Source organism: Capricornis sumatraensis, chromosome 11 (genome assembly GCF_032405125.1).
Source record: "Capricornis sumatraensis isolate serow.1 chromosome 11, serow.2, whole genome shotgun sequence".
NCBI lineage: Eukaryota > Metazoa > Chordata > Mammalia > Artiodactyla > Bovidae > Capricornis > Capricornis sumatraensis.
In genome coordinates this window covers 17,518,671-17,530,763 of record NC_091079.1, presented here as the reverse complement: position 1 = coordinate 17,530,763, position 12,093 = coordinate 17,518,671, and the positions used below count along the sequence as shown (strand labels likewise).

Here is a 12,093-nt window from a genome sequence, read left to right as displayed (position 1 = left end):
GTTGTTTCTCAGTCTCAGGGTATAAAAACTGAGACAAGAAAAAATCTTTTTCAAGTAGAGACTGAGTTAGCTACTACCTGTTACACATTGCAAAATGTATCTGGAATATAGTGGGCACCTTGATTAAGACCAGTATTATTACATATTAATATATGAATTTTTCACTTTTTCATTTAGAAAGCTGATTTTATTTATTTTTTTTGCATTTTATTTTATTTTATTTTTTAATTTTTATTATTTTTTTTAATTTTAAAATCTTTAATTCTTACATGTGTTCCCAAACATGAACCCCCCCTCCCCTCCCCTCCCCATAACATCTCAGTGGGTCATCCCCATAGAAAGCTGATTTTAAATTCAACATTCAAAAAACTAAGTTCATGGTATCTGGCCCATCACTTCATGGCAAATAGAAGGGGAAAAATGGAAACAGTGACAGACTTTGTGTTTTTGGGCTCCAAAATTACTGTGGATGGTGACTGCAGCCATAAAATTAAAAGACACTTGCTTCTTGGAAGAAAAGCTATGAGAAGCTTACTATTATTGTTCAGTCACTTAGTCATGTTCGACACTTTGTGATCCCATGGATTGCAGCACACCTGGTTTCCCTGTCCTTCACCATCTCCCAGAACTTGCTTTAACTCATGTCTATTGAGTCGGTGATGACATCAAATCATCTCATCCGCTGTTGTCCCCTTCTCTTCCTCCCTTCAGTCTTTCCCAGCATCAAGGTCTCTTCCAATTAGTTATCTCTTCTCATCAGGTAGCTAAAGTATTGGAGCTTCAGCTTAAGCGTCAGTCCCTCAAAAGAATATTCAGGATTTATTTCTTTAGGACTGACTGGTTTTATCTCCTTGTAGTCCAAAGGACTCTCAAGAGTTGTCTCCAACATCACAGTTTAAAAGCATCGATTCTTCACTGCTCATCCTTCTTTATGGTCCAACTCTCACATGCATACATGACTACTGGAAAAACCATAGACAGACAGTATATTGAAAAGCAGAGACATCACTTTGCCTACAAAGGTCCTTACAGTCAAAGCCATGGTTTTCCAATAGGCATGTATGGATATAAGATTTGGACCATTAAGAAGCCTGAACACTAAAGAATTAATGCTTTCAAACTGTAGTGCGGGAATACACTCTTGAAAGTTCCTCGAGCTGCAAGGAGATAAAATCAGTCAAATCTAAAGCATATCAACTCTGAATATTCTTTGGAATGACTGATGCTGAAGCTGAAGCTCTAATACTCTGGCTACCTGATGGTAAGAAACAACTCATTGGAAAAGATCCTGATGTTGGGCAAGATTGCGGGCAGGAGGAAAAAGGAGCAATAGAGGATGTGTTTGGATGGCATTATTAACTCCATAGAGATGGGTTTGAACTAATTTTGGGAGATAATGAAGGACAGGGAAGCCCCCTGGGCTGCAGTCCATGTGGTCACAAGTGTCAGACACTACTAAGTGACTGAACAACATATTGAGTAGCGGGTTGGGTAGGAGATCAAAATAATTATTTTATTAATATAATTATGTATCAGAAACTTTTTCATTTAGAGCATATACTAATCTTAAAATCAAACAACTCCCCCCCCACACACACACACAGTGGCTTGCTTTGCATCCTAATTTCAAATCTTTGTATTCTATGACATTGGTTATCAGCCCATGGTTCTTATTTATTATTTGTTCTGTTTCATCTTTTTCATGCAGATATTCATGTATGCATGGTATTTGTCCATACAAAAAGTTATTTCATTCTCTTTAGGTCTCCTCAGTGTCTACATGAAGTGATGCTATTCAATCATTTTAGTGTCATTCATTTTTCCTTGACAGGGCATCTCCAAGATTGAGTGACATCAATGGTCTCATCCATTCATCCATCAGTTGACTTTCTGCTTAGTGTGGCATTATTGCTATAGTGATGATATGGATATGCTCATCCTTTTTTTTTTTTTTTTTTTCTTTCTTGTTCTCTGTATCAAGAAGAGATCTGCTGCACCAGAGAAAAACTGAGCAGCTGCACCACCGAAAAATCCCCATTAAACTTCAGATTTCTGTTGCAATAAACTTTACACAAATCCTCAGCTTCCCAGAATAGCAACTCTTTAGTGCAGCTGACCTACAATGATGAAAGAGATTCTGGCCTCTAGTCCTCATACATCTAAAATAGAAGATACAATTAGTGCTTCTCCAGGATCATCACCATTATGCTGAAAATATTTTTAGAAGGTAGCTGTGTAGTTATGTTTACTATTAAATTTTCAACCTTATCCTTTCATATTATGTCTTGTTTATGGTCCTGGTATTTTAGGCAGGGTGATGATATATTATTTATTTTTTGCCAGGGCTGATGCAGTCTTCTTTTTTCTTTTAGTTTATTGTTCACTTAAAAAGGACATAGGGAAATTAACTTAAATAATTATGATTAATTTGTCTTCTTAGTATTTTCAGCCTTCTATGTAATTAGTAATTTCATGGAGATAAGCTTGGTTTCAGTTTTACAATGAATGTCAGGTATTTGTTATATTAAAAGAGTGTTCATTATTTCTTCACATATGCTTAACAGTAAGGCATCTTACTTCCTATAAAATGATTCAGAGGTTCTCTTCTGTAAATATTTTGTATAATGTCAACAATGATTTAATTTCCTTTGTGAATGCCTTCACAAGAGAGTGAAAGTCAAGTTAAGTAATCATAGTACACTAGTTGTATAGTAGGTGTGATAGACAAAATTTTGATAAATGTGGTATAGAAGACTGGAAAATTGACCATATCAAGTTGCTGAAAGAGCAATTTGTCTTTCAGAAATTTCATGTTAGTAAAGAATAATGTGTATATTCTGTTTTGAATGCCAGGAATGCATAAGGTAACAATCAATATGTACTCATTCCTTTTCCAACAAATAAGAAAATGTACTCAATTTTGGGTACTATATTGTTGTGCTTAATTTCTTCCAGATTTCTTAAAGATAATGTTTAAAATTGAATAATGTCAACTGTATAAACACTATGTCTATGCCACATATAGTATTAAACCTCGAAACATCTAGTAATGTATAACTGTCAATGCAACTAGAAGGCAAAATTGTGAATTAATGAAATTGTGTGTTTGGATCACATTATCCAGTCATCCCAGGCATTTATGCTGTTACCCAGACTATCAATCTGGCTAAGGTCCTGTCCTTTGCAGCATTCTCTCCCCATCAGATCTTTATGTGTCTGCTCCATTTCTCTAGGAATTTATTCAGGGCCTGAAAAATTAATATAGTATACTAAATAATGAATAAAATAAAATGTTTATAACTTTCTCACATATTTTCACTTTAATAAAATTCTTCAACCCCTTTATTGAAAGGTGGGTGGGTGCATTTGAAGTAAGCCAGTCAATGTGTCAATGTTTTTATAGATAATGACTATCTCATTGTTCAGTTACTCAGTCATGTCTGACTCTTTGCGACCCCATGGACTGCAGCGCACCAGGGTTCCCTACTCTTCACTATTTCCTAGAATTTGCTCAAACTCATGTCCATTGAGTTGGTGATGCCATCCAACCATATCATCCTCAGTTGCCCTCTTCTTCTGCCCTCGATCTTGCCCAGAATCAGGGTCTTTGCTAATGAGTCAGCTCTTTGCATCAGGTAGAAAAATTATAGGATCTTCAGCTTCAACATTAGTCCTTCCAATTAATATTTAGATTTGATTTCTTTTACAATTGACTAGTTTCATCTTCTTGCTGTCCAAGGGACTCACAAGAGAGTTTTCTAGCAACAGAGTCAAAAGCATCAATTATTCAGCACTCAGCCATTTTATGGTTCAACTCACATGTCTGTACATGACTACTGGAAAAATCAAAGCTTTGACTATAGGGATTTTGTCAGCAAAGTAGGGTCTCTGCTTTTTAATATGCTGTCTAGGTTTATCACAGCTTTTCTTCAAAAAAAGCAAGTATCTTTTAGTTTCATGACTTCAGTCACCATCCACAGTGATTTTGGAGCTCATGTAAATAATTCCTGTCACTGTTTCCCTTTTCCCCCATCTCTTTGCTAAAACGTGATGGGGCAAGATACCATGACCTTAGATTCTCAAGTTCTAAGCCAGCTTTTTCACTCTTCTCTTTCACCTTCATCAAGAAGCTCTCTAGCTCCTCTTTGCTTTCTGGAATTAAAGTGATGTCATTTGCATATCAAACGTTTTTTACATTTCTTGATTCCAGATTCTAATTCACCCAGCTTGGCATTTCACATGATGTCCTTTGCATGTATATTAAAGAAGCAGAATGACATCATACAGCCTTGACATAATCCTTTCCTAGTTTTAAACCATTGTTCCATGTCCGGTTCTAACTGCTGCTTCTTGGTTTGCATACAGTTTTCTTAGAAGGCAGGTAAGGTGGTCCGGTATTCTCATCTCTTTAAGAATTTTCCACAGTTTGTTGTGATCCACACAGTCAAAGGCTTTAACGCAGTCAATGGAGCAGAAATATATGTTATTTCTGGAATTATCTTGCTTTTTCTAGGATCCAACAGATGTTGGCAATTTGATCCCTGGTTCCTCTGCCTTTTCTAAAACCAGCTTGTACATCTGGAACTTCTTGGTTCATGTACAATTGAAGCCTAGCTTAAAGGATTTTGAGCATTATCTTATTAGCATGTGAGATGAGCACAATTTTTCAGTACTTCAACATTCTTTGGCATGCCCTTCTTTTGGATTGGATTTCCAGTTCTGTGGCCATTCCCAAATCTTTCATATTTGCTGGTGTATTGATTGCAGCACTTTCACTTTAATGACACCAGCTCTTAGGATTTGAAATAGCTGAGCTGGAATTTTATCACCTCTGATAGTTTTGTTCACAGAAATTCTTCCTGCTGCCTACTTGACTTCCCACTCCAAGATTTCTGGCTCTAGGTGAGTGATCTTGGCATCATGGCTATCCAAGGCCATTAAGACCTTTTTTTTTTTTTTCTTTTTTTGGTACAGTTTTTCTGTGCATTCTTGCCACTTCTTGATAATATATTCTACTTCTGTTAGGTCCATATAATTTCTGTTCTTTATTTTGCCCATCTTTGCATGAAATATTCCCTTGGTATCTCCAATTTTATTGAAGAGATTTCTAATATTTCCCATTCTTTTTTAATTTTTTTCCCTTGATTAAGTTCCATTGTCTATTAAAAAAGGTATTCTTATCTCTCTTTGTTATTATTTGGAACTCTGCATTCAGATGGGTAAATCTTTCCCTTTCTCCTTTGCTTTTCATTTCTCTTCTTTTTTCAGCTGTGTACAAGGCTCTTCAGATAAACTGTTTTCCCTTCTTGTATTTCTTCTCCTGGGAATGGTTTTGGACACTGCTGCTTGAACAGTTTTGAACCTCTGTCTATAGTTTTTCACATTCTTTATCAGATCTGAACCCTTGAATCTCCTTGTCACTTGATTTAGGTCATATCTTGTCTAGTCATTTTCCCTACTTACTTCAATTTAAGTCTGAAATTTGGAATAACGAGCTCATGACCTGAGCCACAGTCAGCTCCAGGTCTTGTTTCTGCTGAGTATATAGAAATTCTCCACCTTCAGTTGCAAAGAATATAATCAATCTGATTTCACAGTTGATCATCTGGTGATGTCCATGTGTAGAATCATCTCTTGTGTTGTTAGAGGCAGGTGTTTGCTATGATCAGTGTGTTTTCTTGGCAAAACTCTGTTAGCTTTTGCCCTGATTCATTTTGTACTCCAAGGCCAAACTTGCCTGTAACTCCAGGTCTCTCTTGACTTTTTAATTTTGTATTTCAGTCGCTTATGATAAAAAAAGGACATCTTTCTTGTGTTAGTTATAGGCCTTGTAGATGTTCATAGAGCTGTTCAACTTCTTTGGCATTAGTGGTTGGGACATAGAATAGGATTACTGTGATATTCACAACATCTGTGGAAAATTCTTCAAGAAATGGGAATACTGGACATGAAACAATGAACTGGTTCCAAATTGGGAAAGGAGTACGTCAAGGCTATGGTTTTTCCAGTAGTCATGTATGGATGTGAGAGTTGGACTATAAAGAAAGCTGAGCACCAAAAAATTGATGCTTTTGAGCTGTGGTGTTAGAGAAGACTTTTGAGAGTCCCTTGGACGGAAAAGAGATCCAACCAGTCCATGCTAAAGGAGATCAGTGCTGGGTGTTCATTGGAAGGACTGATGTTGAAGCTGAAACTCCAATATTTTGGCCACCTGATGTGAAGAGCTGACTCATTTGAAAAGACTGATGCTGGGAAAGATTGAGGGAAGGAGGAGAAAGGGATGACAGAGGATGAGATTGTTGGATGTTGTCACAAACTCAATAGACATGGGTTTCAGTAAACTCTGGGAGTTGGTGATGGAAAGGAGGCCTGGTGTACTGCGGTTCATGGGGTCACAAAGAGTCAGACCTGCCTGAGCAACTGAACTGAACTGAACTGAAAATTAAACATTCAAAAAGCAAAGATCATGGCATCAAGTCCAATCGGTTTATGGCAAGTAGATGGGGAAACAATGGAAACAGTGAAAGAGTTTATTTACTTGGGCTCCAAAATCAGTGTAGGTCGTGACTGCACCCATGGAATTAAAAGACACTTGTTCCTTGAAAGAAAAGTCATGACCAGTATAGACAGCATATCAAAAACCAGAGACATTGCTATGCCAACAAAGGTCCATCTAGTCAAAGCTATGGTTTTTCACTGGTCATGTATGGGTGTGAGGGCTGGACTATAAAGAAAGCTGAGCACCAAAGAATTGATGCATTTGAATTGTGGTGTTGGATATGACTCTTGAGAGACCCTTGGGCTGCAAGGAGATCCAACCAGTCCATCCTAATGGAAATCAGTCATGAGTATTCATTGGAAGGACTGATAGTCAAACTGGAACTCTAATACTTTGGCCACCTGAACTGAAGATTGGAAAAGACTCTGATGCTAGAAAGATGGAATGCAGGAGGAGAAGGGGAAAACAGAGAATGAGATAGTTATATGGCATCACCAAATCGATAGTCATGAGTATGAGCAGTCTCCAGGTGTTTGTGTTTGACAGAGAAGCCTGTCATGCTGCAGTCCATGGGGTCTCAAATAGTTGGACACCATTAAGCAAATGAACTGAACTGTAATGTTTGACAGTTTGCCTTGAAAATGAACCAAAAGTTTCCTGTTGCATTTGAAATTGCACCCAAGTGTTGCATTTTGGTCTCTTTTGTTCAGTATAAGGCTACTGCATTACTTCTAAAGAATTCTTGCCCACAGTAATAGATAGAGTGGTCATCTGAATTAATTCACCCATTCCCAACATTTGGGAGCTGTTTTTACCCCAGGTATTATGTCCATTTTATTTGAAATAAACAATTACTCTAATATTTACAACAATCTCAGTTTACTGTTTTTCCACTTTCATTATATTATAAAGTTATAAAAATTCACAGATCCACAATTGAGCATTCACATTTGGTGTCTTCTATTGATATTGCTGGAGAAGGCAATGGCAACCCACTCCAGTACTCTTGCCTGGAAAATCCCAGAGGAGCCTGGTAGGCTGCAGTCCATGGGGTTGCTAAGAGTCAGAGATGACTGAGCGACTTCATTTTCACTTTTCACTTTCATGCATGGGAGAAGGAAACGGAAACCCACTCCAGTGTTCTTGCCTGGAGAATCTCAGGGATGGGGGAGCTTGGTGGGCTTCCATCTACGGGGTCGCACAGAGTCAGAATGAAGCGACTTAGCAGGAGCAGTATCAGTATTGATATTACAATGATTTAACTATCGGCTCAAATTTACAGCTCTAAATTTTACTTGGTTATTTTGTTCTATATTTTAGATGCTACAAAGTACAATGTTAATTAATTCTAATTGCTTTTTTGACTATTAATCATTTTATTACCCGATTATAACCCAATTTTATTAATAAAGAGGGTATAACCAAGGTATTTGAAACTCTTTTAGAATCCTTGCCTAACGATATTTTCCCATTATTTATTGTAAAAGAACAATTCTCTTTAGATTAAGTATATCATTCCCAAATATTTCTTCACAGTTTAATCTATATAGTGTCTATTTATAATAAATGTTTCATTATGGTCTTGTGTTCTTTCTTAATTTTAAAAGTCATATATGTTCTTTTCAGTTCAGTTCAGTTCCATCCCTCAGTCGTGTCCTACTCTTTGCGACCCCATAAATCACAGCACGCCAGGCCTCCCTGTCCATCATCATCTCCCAAAGTTCACTCAGACTCACATCCATCGAGTCTGTGATGCCATCCAGCCATCTCATCCTCGGTTGTCCCCTTCTCCTCCTGCCCCCAATCCCTCCCAGCATCAGAGTTTTTTCCAATGAGTCAACTCTTCCCATGAGGTGGCCAAAGTACTGGAGCTTCAGCTTTAGCATTTCTTCCAAAGAAATGCCAGGGTTGATCTCCTTCAGAATGGACTGGTTGGATCTATTTGCAGTCCAAGGGACTCTCAAGAGTCTTCTCCAACACCACAGTTCAAAAGCATCAATTCTTCAGCGCTCAGCCTTCTTCACAGTCCAACTCTCACATCCATACATGACCACAGGAAAAACCATTGCCTTGACTAGACAGACTTTAGTGCGCAAAGTAATGTCTCTGCTTTTGAATATGCTAACTAGGTAGGTCATAACTTTTCTTCCAAGGAGTAAGCGTCTTTTAATTTCATGGCTGCGGTCATCATCTGCAGTGATTTTGGAGCCCAAAAACATAATGTCTGCCACTGTTTCCACTGTTTCCCCATCTATTTCCCATGAAGTGATGGGACCAGATGCCATGATCTTCGTTTTCTGAATGTTGAGCTTTAGGCCAACTTTTTTGCTCTCCTCTTTCACTTTCATCAAGAGGCTTTTTAGCTCTTCTTCACTTTCTGTCATAAGAGTGGTGTCATCTGCATATCTGAGGTTATTGATATTTCTTCCGGCAATCTTGATTCCAGCTTGTGTTTCTTCCAGTGCAGCATTTCACATGATGTACTCTGCATATAATATAAATAAGCAGGGTGAAAATATACAGCCTTGACACACTCCTTTTCCTATTTGGGACCAGTCTGTTGTTCCATGTCCAGTTCCAACTGTTGCTTCCTGACCTGCATATAGGTTTCTCAACAGGTAGGTCAGGTGGTCTGGTATTCCCATCTCTTTCAGAATTTTGCAGTTTATTGTGATCCACAGAGTCAAAGACTTTGGCATAATCAATAAATCAGAAATAGATGTTTTTCTGGAACTCTCTCGCTTTTTCCATGATCCAGCAGATGTTGGCAATTTGATCTCTGGTTCCTCTGCCTTTTCCAAAACCAGCTTGAACATCAGGGAGCTCACAGTTCACGTATTGCTGAAGCCTGGCTTGGAGAATTTTGAGCCTTACTTTACTAGCATGTGAGATGAGTGCAATTGTGCGGTAGTTTGAGCATTCTTTGGCATTGCCTTTCTTTGGAATTGGAATGAAAACTGACCTTTTCCAGTCCTGTGGTCACTGCTGAGTTTTCCAAACTTGCTGGCATAGTGAGTGCAGCACTTTCACAGCATCATCTTTCAGGATTTGAAACAGCTCCACTGGAATTCCATCACCTCCACTAGCTTTATTCGTAGTGATGCTTTCTAAAGCCCACTTGACTTCACATTTCAAGATGTCTGGCTCTAGATTAGTGATCACATCATCATGACTATCTGGATCGTGAAGCTCTTTTTGGTACATTTCTTCCATGTATTCTTGCCACCTCTTCTTAATAGCTTCTGCTTCTGTTAGGTCCATACCATTTCTGTCCTTTATCGAGCCCACCTTTGTATGAAATGTTTCCTTGGTATCTCTAATTTTCTTGAAGAGATCTGTAGTCTTTCCCAATCTGTTGTTTTCCAGTATTTCCTTGCATTGATCACTGAAGAAGGCTTTCTTATCTCTTCTTGATATTCTATGGAACTCTGCATTTAGATGCCTATATCTTTCCTTTTCTCCTTTGCTTTTCACCTCTCTTCTCTTCACAGCTCTTTGTAAGGCCTCCCCAGACAGCCATTTTGTTTTTTTTGCATTTCTTTTCCATGGGGATGGTCTTGATCCCTGTCTCCTGTACAATGTCACGAACCTCATCTCATAGTTTATCGGACACTCTATCTATCAGATCTAGGCCCTTAAATCTATTTCTCACTTCCACTGTATAATCATAAGGGATTTAATTAAGGTCATACCTGAATGGTCTATTTGTTTTCCCTATTTTCTTCAATTTGACTCTGAATTTGGTAATAAGGAGTTCATGATCTGAGCCACAGTCAGCTCCTGGTCTTGTTTTTGTTGACAATATAGAGCTTCTCCATCTTTGGCTGCAAAGAATATAATCAATCTGATTTTGATGTTGACCATCTGGTGATGTCCATGTGTAGAGTCTTCTCTTGTGTTGGAGGAAGAGGGTGTTTTCTATGACCAGTGCATTTTCTTGGCAAAACTCTATTAGTCTTTGCCCTGCTTCATTCTGCATTCCTAGGCCAAATTTGCCTGTTACTCCAGGTGTTTCTTTACTTCCTACTTTTGCATCCCAGTCCCCTAGAATGAAAAGGATATCTTTTTTGTGTGTTAGTTCTAAAAGGTCTTGTAGGTCTTCATAAAACCATTCAACTTCAGCTTCTTCAGCATTACTCGTTGGGGCATAGACTTGGATAACTGTGATGTTGAATGGCTTGCCTTGGAGACTGTCATTCTGTCGTTTTTGAGATTGCATCCAAGTACTGCATTTCGGACTCTTTTGTTGACCATGATGGGCACTCCATTTCCTCTGAGGGATTCTTGCCCGCAGTAGTAGACATAATGGCCATCTGAGTTAAATTCACCCATTCCAGTCCTATTTAGTTCGCTGATTCCTAGAATGTCGACGTTCACCCTTGCCATCTCTTGTTTGACCACTTCCAGTTTGCCTTGATTCATGAACTTGACATTCCAGGTTCCTATGCAATATTGCTTTTTATAGCATTGGATCTTGCTTCTATCACCAGTCACATCCACAACTGGGTATTGTTTTTACTTTGGCTCCCTCCCTTCGTTCTTTATGTAGTTATTTCTCCTCTGATCTCCGGTAGCATATTGGGCACCTAATGACTTGGGGAGTTCCTCTTTTGGTACCCTATCATACTGCCTTTTCATACTGTTCATGGGGTTCTCAAGGCAAGAATACTGAAGTGGCTTGCCATTCCCTTCTCCACTGGACCACATTCTGTCAGACCTCTCCACCATGACCCACCCATCTTGGGTTGCCCGCCAGGCATGGCTTGGTTTCATTGAGTTAGACAAGGCTGTGGTCCTAGTGTGATTAAATTGACTAGTTTTCTGTGAGTATGGTTTTTTAACTTACATTTTGCTTTTGCTTTTTTTAATTTTTTTTGCTTTTGCTTTTTGGTAAACATCTCAAGATGTATAAAATCATTGACATTTTTAAATTTTTATCTTTAAAAAAAAAGCTACTGCTTTTCAATGTCAGAATGAATCTTGATAAATTCTGACATTATGATATGCTAATATACTGGCATTAGCAAGTGAGACTGAACTTTTATTGCGGGATATGTGACAATAATGTAGGGATTGAATGTCTAAAGTTTAACTATAGTCTGCTACCAAAGGATAGTACAAAGTTCATTATTACAGTTCTACATCTCACAAAATTAGGCTGAAAAGTTCTAAAGGTAAAAAAGGGCTTTTGACCATTCTGGATAATAACATTAGAGATAGAAACATAGAATAGAGAAAATTAAAATTTGTGGATTTTCTTCTATGCAAAACACCATATTTGAGACATATATGTGATGTTTTAACAAGAATGGAAATTAAGCACCACTCTTCTTAATTTAAAGCTTATGAAATTGATCTTCAGTGATGACCCTAAATTGCTCAAGAACACATGGCTAAAAAGACAGGCTCCATTTTATGTAAAAAGAAAAGCTATACAATAGATGGAGATAATACAGAAAAAAAAAAAAAAAAGATGAAGCAATCTTGAGTTTGAATATGAATTTTAGACACAACACCACAAGTACAATATATTAAAAATAATAAAGTTTGAGTTCATTAAAACTAATAATGTCTGCTTTGAAAAAAAAAGTCAT

At 37.8% G+C, this 12,093-nt stretch overlaps 1 pseudogene; it reads right to left on the bottom strand.

Moving 5' to 3' along the window:
* Positions 1 to 10,199: 10,199 nt before the first annotated feature.
* On the bottom strand, positions 10,200 to 11,146 carry LOC138088729 (craniofacial development protein 2-like; annotated as a pseudogene).
* Between the last annotated feature and the right edge of the window lie 947 nt (positions 11,147 to 12,093).